The sequence below is a fragment of the Ochlerotatus camptorhynchus genome, unplaced genomic scaffold (genome assembly GCF_037179485.1).
Source record: "Ochlerotatus camptorhynchus isolate MF236.1 unplaced genomic scaffold, CSIRO-AGI_Acam_v1.1 ptg000457l, whole genome shotgun sequence".
NCBI lineage: Eukaryota > Metazoa > Arthropoda > Insecta > Diptera > Culicidae > Ochlerotatus > Ochlerotatus camptorhynchus.
Genome location: NW_027040943.1, coordinates 3264095 through 3272821, shown reverse-complemented (window position 1 = coordinate 3272821; position 8727 = coordinate 3264095).

Here is an 8727-nt window from a genome sequence, read left to right as displayed (position 1 = left end):
TTATGAATGTTTCTATTGAATAATACAGGCCTAGATTTGATGAAGCATTATTTAAAAAAATGCATTTTCATTTGAAATGCAAATTTTCTTGAAAGTTAACCTTTGCGTCTCTGACGTATTTTGCTGTCCTAAATGTTGTAGGGGAAATGACGGCTTCGGCATGACAGACTATTTTCGGCAACCCAAATTGAAACACTATTTTCACTGGATTTTCTTACGAAAACACTTCGCTGAATGCATACAAACGATTCTTTATGCTTCCAGCTTCAATTTGACTATATTTTTACCACTGAGAAAAAGCAATCTAGCAAGGTTTTCTTGAAATGCAACACACGCACTACAAATTGTAGCTGATTTAGAGTTGCCGATAATAGAACAGCAGATTTACATGCAGTTTAAATGGAACGGTTGCCGAAGAAAAACTGGTTGCCGACAATACCCGCTCTCACTAGAGAAGATTGGAGCTTTGTAAAAGCGTTTCAAAACAGTTTTTGACAATTCTTTCCACTGAAATTGTTAGAGCAGCTGGCAGCAAAAGATTGTAAACAAACCAATACTGCATATGTGTGCGTTCCTTAGAGAAAAAGGCTATAGAAAGAAGGTCGCTGCTTAGGTTGCCGAGAATACGTAAATTCCCCTAGTTAATTTGGCACTAGTTTTCTCAATTTTTGACCGATTCAAACCAAACACCCTGCACATAATCGAGAAATTACCAGAGTTTCATAAGTCACACTTGTTGGTCACGTCGCGGTTCTGTATTTACACAGATATTCCTTGGGGTCTGTCCAATGGTGAGACATTGTATTTTCGTTGGCAAATCACAACCGAATCATATATATGTGACTTTGTGGATCATGCACGACTTATTACTATGTGTACTGGAAATTATAGGTTTTACAAATTTGATTTTTTCTACTAGATCAACCAAAACTGCGATAATGTATGTAGTATCGAAAAATGTCCAATCAGTTTCAAAGTGTCTGTGTGGATCATGCATGATCTATTTCCGAGTAATCCACATGTAAATTCTTCAAATCGTCCTGGAGTTCAGATAATTTGATCTACTAGATCAACCGAGATTGGGACAATGTCTTTAATATCGAAATATTTCCAGACAGATGCACAGTGTCTATGTGAATCATGCATAAACTATTGCCATGTATACCAGATGTTTTAAGTTCTCCAAATCGTTCTGGAGTTCAAATGATTTATTCTACTAGATCAACCATGACTGGGATACAGTCTGTAGTATCGAATTATGTCCAAACAGATTCGTAGTGGCTATATGGATAATGTTTAATTATTTCCACGTATACCAGATGATCTATGATCTGTAGTATCGAAATATCGATATGGAAATCCTTAGGAAATATTTGGCATACACGAATATAGGTTGGCATGATCCACATAGACACTGCAAATTTATTTGGACATATTTCGATACTACAGATATTGAATTAGGCTTGGGTGATTTAGTAGAAACATAATCTGATCTTCAGAATGATTTCAGAACCTATAACATCTTGTATACGTAGCAATAGGTCGGGCACAATCCACATAGACACTTTGAATCTGTTTGGACATATTTCGATACTACAGACATTATTGCAGTCTTGGTTGATATAGTTGAACAAATCAACTGAACGACGATTTGGAGAACCTATAATATCCGGTATACATGGTTATTACTCGCATATATACGATTCGTTTCTGATTTGACATCGAAAAATGCTGTGTTCATATTGGAAATAAATAAAAACATGAAAATGTCTCTCATTGGACAGACCTCACGGAATTTCCGTGTAAATGCAAAGGTGTGACTTATGGAATTGAGATCATTTCTCGATTATTTGCAGGGTTTTTGGTTTGAACCGGTAAAAAATTGAAAGCCAAATGAACAACAAAATTGATGACAGCAAAATAATCCGGGACGGAAAGGTTACAATGAATTCCACAAATTTTGTGACAGCACATCAGTCCCTTCCACGATTTTCGCGACTGAAAGTTCAAATCCGCGACAAATCCGCGAAATTCGCGAAATCCCCGCCTGTTGTAACAGCCCTGACAATGTACCTCTCTAACCTCGAGTAAGCCGCGAGTATTCGGCCCAACTCCTGCTAGACATAGAATTAAGAGAATTTTGTTACCAACAAAGAACAATGAACCATTGGCTCCGTAAAGCTAACGCGATTCGAGCCTTCCAAATAAATGAACTAGATAAAAAATACTTCTTAAAGAATAGTATACATAGCACTTGTAAAATAAACTTTTCATGTTAGACCCGGAGGGCAGAGTGTCTTATACCAATCGACTAAACTCGACGAGATCGACAAATGTATGCGTGTGTGAGTGTGAACGTGTTAGTACGAGTGGTTCCGAAAAATCGAAATTTGAAACCATTTTTTTTTTCAAAATTTCTTCTATCGATTCATCATTTAACGTAAAATATCACTTTAGAAGTTTGACCAAAAAAACACCCCCCGTAGAAATCCGTAGATTTGAATAAGTCTACGGAATTGCATAGAAAAAAAATCTGGCATCTCTGCATATGAATGATAAAAATTGAAAAAGAAGCGCGATTCCACATGCCGATCCTTTGTAGATCGAGGTTCATCTTCCATAGGACGAAGTTGCATCCATCCTTGGCATACACAGTTGTAAACACCAACTGCTCATTTGCTAATAACTTCGCACACAGTTGACGTAACATAGTTCTTTTGAAGCAGTAGATAGCATAGAGTTTAAGCTTGTTATAGTTACTAAAAAACAAGTCGATTTTAATTCTAATATTAAACTGTATTTGTTTTTGCGTTGTAAAAATGAAATGAGAAATGCTCGCTGCACATCTCGCACTTTAAGTGAAAAAATCATTGGCGTTGATTCAAATGTTAAGATTTACCTACTCTTTGCATATCTGTAGTAAACTATGATCCTAATCTATCAATTATTTAAATAAAAATAAATTTCAACAAGAGTGAAAAGTGTGTATGCCAAGCATGGTTGCATCCATTTATAGATTCAATTTCTAGACCAACAATTGAAATAGGCGGAACAACCAAACGTAAATAATGGCTTTAAACACAAAATTCACGAGAATCAAAACACTCCCACGCAAACTAACAATGCCATTCGATAAAGGAAGTTTGATCTATCAGATGATGGGGTTAGAATGCTTGGATGTGCATTGATTGTTGAGGAATTTGCGTTTAAAGCCATTGTTTACGTTTGATTGTTCCGCCTATTTCAATTGTTGGTCTAGATTTGAGTACAGTAGACCCAGGGTGGTCAGATTTATCGGTAGTCCTACCGATTTTTGGGATGCTTACCGATTCACAGACGAAAGGTTCAAATCTACCGATTTTTTACTTTTCTTACCGAGAATCACAGATTTTCAGGAGTTCCATTAGGTGAATTTTTACTTAAACTTTATACTTCGAAAATAAATTACAGTGTTCGAAAATCGCTGTTGATTGTCCGATTTTTGAGTAGGTGTTTGTCAAGATTGATTCCTGATCGGTCAGAAATAGCAGATTTGTTGGAATAGCAGATTTATTTGAAATTTTTACATCTGTCAAATTTAAATGAAAATCGAGGTAAAAATACACCATTGGAACTCAAGCTTAGTCATCGTGAAAAATGTTCAAAACCTTTGTTTTGTTTTCCGTGTAGTCAGTCAGTTTGATCAAACGCGATATGTTCTGCAACTCCAATCTAACGTATACGGTATGAAAAAGCAGCCAAAAGTAAGTCCTTTTCACTCATCTCGGAATATATTGGTGCAGGAACCAAAAACTAGGTAAAGTGGGTCAAAGTTGCTGAGCTAGCAGCAATCAACTTCAACAAACCCCCCCCCCCCCCCCGCTCACGCAGGTTTCAATTTTCGGGAAAGCCTTCTTAAGACGACCTACCGATAACTACCGATAAAAGATTTGAGAAGTTACCGATAATGAAACAAATAATCTGGCCACCCTGAGTAGACCGACATTACATCCACGTACCTGGAATGTTTTCATGTTAAAATAATTAGTTTAACCATTTTTAAGTCGTGCCTAATCAATATCCAAATAATAAGAATATCTAAGCTTACATGTTCACTGTGCAATATGGACGGCAGCACAATCATTACATAAGCTGCGACATGAAATGTAATTGAAGCCTTCATATTAGACTGAGGCTAGGAACATATCAGTGCTAACATTTGAAAACGGCGCAAAAGCCATTTGTAAACAAATGGTTTGTGGGCCCTTTACTCGCTACCCGAAGAAGGCCCACGCAAACCAACAGCATCGTCAGGAAGGGGAAAATTTCCCCTACCCGATGTTGCTGTTGTGTCGCGTGGGTGTACTTCAAGTAGTGAGTAAAGGGCCCACAAACCATTTGTTTACAAATGGCTTTTGTGCCGTTTTCAAATGTTAGCACTGATATACTCTACTATGAATAAAGCCTAGGTTAGGAACACTAATAAATCATATAATGATTTCCGTTAATTGCCCCTACAATAAATGTTGTTTTAGTAAAAAATAAAGCTTTCCCCGTAATATTAATTTGGGTTGGTTAGATTCTTCACATTTTGACGTTGTTTTATTTTGAGCTTTTTTTGTAGTAGCATTTTTGTTTGTTGTCGTTGAATTTACTCCAGGTTGGACTGCCTGGGAAAACAGTATCCGCACTAACGTGTCAGGATCAGGCATACCAAAAGTACCGCCTCATGACAGTATTCCAACGGCTGTCGCTTTCTTTTTCCTAGGACAGCCTTGTGATTGAGCTATAAGCGACAGCTTTCATACGACATGCAACGTTGCCGTATTGTGCAGTACACGACAGCTCGTTCTTATTCATGTATTTTGTTCGTTCGGCTATGACAGCCTCGGATGGTCATTTGTAACGTTCCTCGTATATACAACAAGCAGTCCGTCAAACTGCCGATTCGTTTCTGCTGTCTTTGAAATTTTGTTTGTATGGCGTGAAACTGCTACTACACTACCAGTGTGACGCCGAAGCTCGTTCGGTTGCTATCACGTTCGTGCTGCCCATTGCAAAACTTTCATCCGATATTTTTTTTAAAACGCACAGTCTTGAGTAGATCAGACATTCCGACATTCCGGCGAAAAATATAAGCCTACCCGACACCAACCTGACTTCTACCAAACCCAACCGTTGGCCCGACATTGACCCAACATAAACGACCCGACATTTGGCCAACGTCGATTATAAATTGACCTTAAATTGATCCGACATCGGGCCGACATGTCTGTTCGGGATCATTCTTCTGGGTTTCTTCCATACTCCACTGCCGTATATCAATTATATATAATGTTTCGTGACAGCCTTTCCGTGACAGCTACTTGGTTAAGTTGAGGGATGTCGTCGGTTTTTGAAGGCTGTCATGACGACAGAAACATTGAAAACTTGGTCATAAAGAAATTTATAAATACAGCCCATTCGGTTCACTACGTTCCAAGCACGATGATTGTAGCAAACAGCGTTGCCAGGTTGCCAGATTTATCTGACACAGCCAGAGAAATTTTTGCTCTGCCAGACCGATTTTTTGAGAAATCTGGCAGCTTCCTATGTTAATTTGCTGTGCCAGATTTTCGCCAGACATTTTTTTCGGGTTTTGCCAGATTTTTTCTAAATAAGCCTGGCATCTCTGAGCAAATGAGGTATAGATGCGACTGTTCTAATACAGATTTCATTCGTTTGTGTGTGTGCGCTGTTGCCAATACACTTCGAATTCAGATCTGAACGTACGGTTGCAAGCGGTAGTAACCCGCATAAACAATAACCATAAGAAGCGGCTAACCACCCAACTTTATGTGGTATGGTCGTCCCATCTATGATAGCGTTAGTGTATGGTACCCATTTATTAGAGAAAGCACACAAAGCAACAGTCAATTCAGGTATAAACCAACTGTACTATTTTGGCTCAGGATCGGTGGAGGAAATCTGAAAGGGAAAGTTCCTCCAGTGATGATAAATTTGGGTGGGGTTCCAACCAGAAGGGTATAACAATAAAATAACAAGATTATAACAAGCCTTGTTATGGATAACTGATTATGATGTAATTAAGTTAAGTAAACCTATCACCAAGAAAATAATATAACAAATCTTTAACAAATTTTTTGTATGATTTTGTAACTGATTCTTAACAAGATTTTATCACAACCAGATATTATTGACCAAACCCCAATAAAAAATCAAATATATTTTTTCTTGTGTCTTTCAAGCATTATATTTTCTATGAGTTTGATAATGTTTTGTATTACATTTACACAGTTAATCAATCTGAGTTTTTGATTTACAAAGTGAAATATATGATTATAACACGATTTGATATAATTTTGTAATAGCACAACAGAATTGTGTTGCAAAATTTGTTATGTTTTTGTTATGAAAGTAACATAGCGAAATATATATTTGTTGTATCTAAAGGAAATTTTTGTTACATTTTTTTATTATTTTAACTACATCCGAGATCTTAAGTGTAACAAGCTGTGTTACAAATTATAGTGAAACAAAATAACACAAGCTGTAATAAATTTGTTATTCCCTTATGGTCGGGGTTGTTGTGCTTCGGTAGAACGACGCTTAGCACCAACTTTCACTTAGGACCGTTTGAAGCGACCGTGTGAGGATTTCAATCCATCAAGGGATTTCAGTCTGCTGAATCGCCCTCAAACTAAATTTCGGTTTCTTCCACACATAAACCCTCCCTGAGGTTGGGTTTCTTGCCGGGCAAATCAAGCCTTGACGAGTGGTCCTCTTCGGAGGTGGCGCTCAAGCCACTTGTTCTGGAGAAAGCAAGCGTATTCAGTGGTGGAAATCTCGCAGGTTGCGAGATGTGCGTTACAGCAGGAGAAAATAACTTATGAAAGAGACGAACCAGCCCAAGCCTGAAAATCTCTTTAATAAAGAAAAAAAAAATAACTTATGAATACCTAATTCTGAACTGATAACAAAATTTTGTGTTGATCAGCATGACATAAGAGGTAAAATACCAAAAAACTTGACGTAAAATACTTTGTCAGTAACTAAAACTGATATATGGATATCAAAAGAATACGTGTGTGGTATTATTTTAGTATTGTAATTGTAAAATTTTCAAAACGGCGTCCATTTAAGTTTTCTAAAAACTGTAGCGCGGAAACGGCATTCCTGATCGAAATGTCGTCTGAAACAAAGTTGCAGAGGAAAATAATGTCTTTCTGCTTCCAAAAAATGTTTATAATTTATTTTAAATAAAAATTTAACACAAATGTAGCCTCAAAATTTCCTTGCGCGGTTTATAAAAAAATACAAAACGTTTAAGAAATGTAAGCTTTTGGAATATTCAAAACTAAGGACACTTTAAAACTAAAAAAAAAACGTAGGGCATGATTTTGTGGTAAATTTGGAACTTTTTGTTGGTACGCATTAATGCTTATTTTTAAAAGATTATTTAAAATGCATTAAATCTTGTTTTATAAGTATTAATTATATGAAACATGGAATGAATGAATGAACCAAGTTAAAATCTCGATAGTAAAGACATTAATATATTAACATTTGTTTTAATTTGTCCTTCAAACTACTGGAACCAATTCTTTAAATTTTTCGAACCTCTTAACGGAATCCCTTTATGAAGAGCTTTGAGTGGGTGGGTTGGTTTATTTCCTTTAAATTCCGTTACATTTGCTTATAATTTGACAGATAGGCGTATTTCGTCTTCTACTTGCAGACTTCATCAGTGCCAAGTACTCAACACCACTCAAGCTCTTCATACTGGAACCACTTTCTTGTATATTTTTTTCCATAAAAATATTATGTTTTTCTACAACTTTGTCTCAACCGTCATTTTAATCATAAGTGCCGTTTTGAAAATTTTACATGGTCCAAAATGGCCACATTTTTTATAAATGTTAATCATTGCCCACAGTAAACAATTATGCAAAGTTTAATGCAAGTCGGAGAAGTAATTTGTCGGCTCCATCACGGGACTGTTGTTGAAGTGAAAAAATGTCACCATCGTCAGACTGTAGCAACTTTGTCACTTTCGCTAATACGTTATTTCTCTTCTATTCTCCAGTTGATTCAAAATGCTGAACCTACTACAAGACGGAACATATATAAGTAAAATCCAATCAGGCTACCACGGCGAAGTATTCGAAAAACACGTTGCAGTAGCCTATTTTCTATGGATGCGGAGAGACAGTTTCAATGTCAGATTGGCATATGAAGTGTCAGAAGCCGACAAGTATGATGACGTAGTGATCATTGACGATGGACGTGAGGTGCTACACTTCCTCCAGGTGGAGCACGCCGTTGCTAAAGGTGGTGAGGTAAATGTTATTGATTTGAAGGCACTATTTCCAACCGAGGAAAAAGATCAACACAACGGAGACTTCAGTATTTACAAGTACCTGGAATCCTATCTGAAAATTGTTGAAAACTTTAAGAAAGACCAATACAAAAAGCAGTTCTATATACTTACTAATAAGGATTTAAAAATCTCCGATGTTGATTGGGTGACGCCTATTGAGGTAGAAGTAGATGAAATCCTACGATTTCCTGGATCCAAGGCCCGACACCTGAAACTGAATCCAACCGAAAAAGCTATTAAGGAGTTGAGCAATTTTATCAACAAAGATTTCGAAAACCTTAAAAAGGCAATCAAAGAGCTTTTCAACAATGGAACCGTCAGTAAAATTTTAGAAACCTATAGTACTCCTCTGAAAGACGTTTTAACAA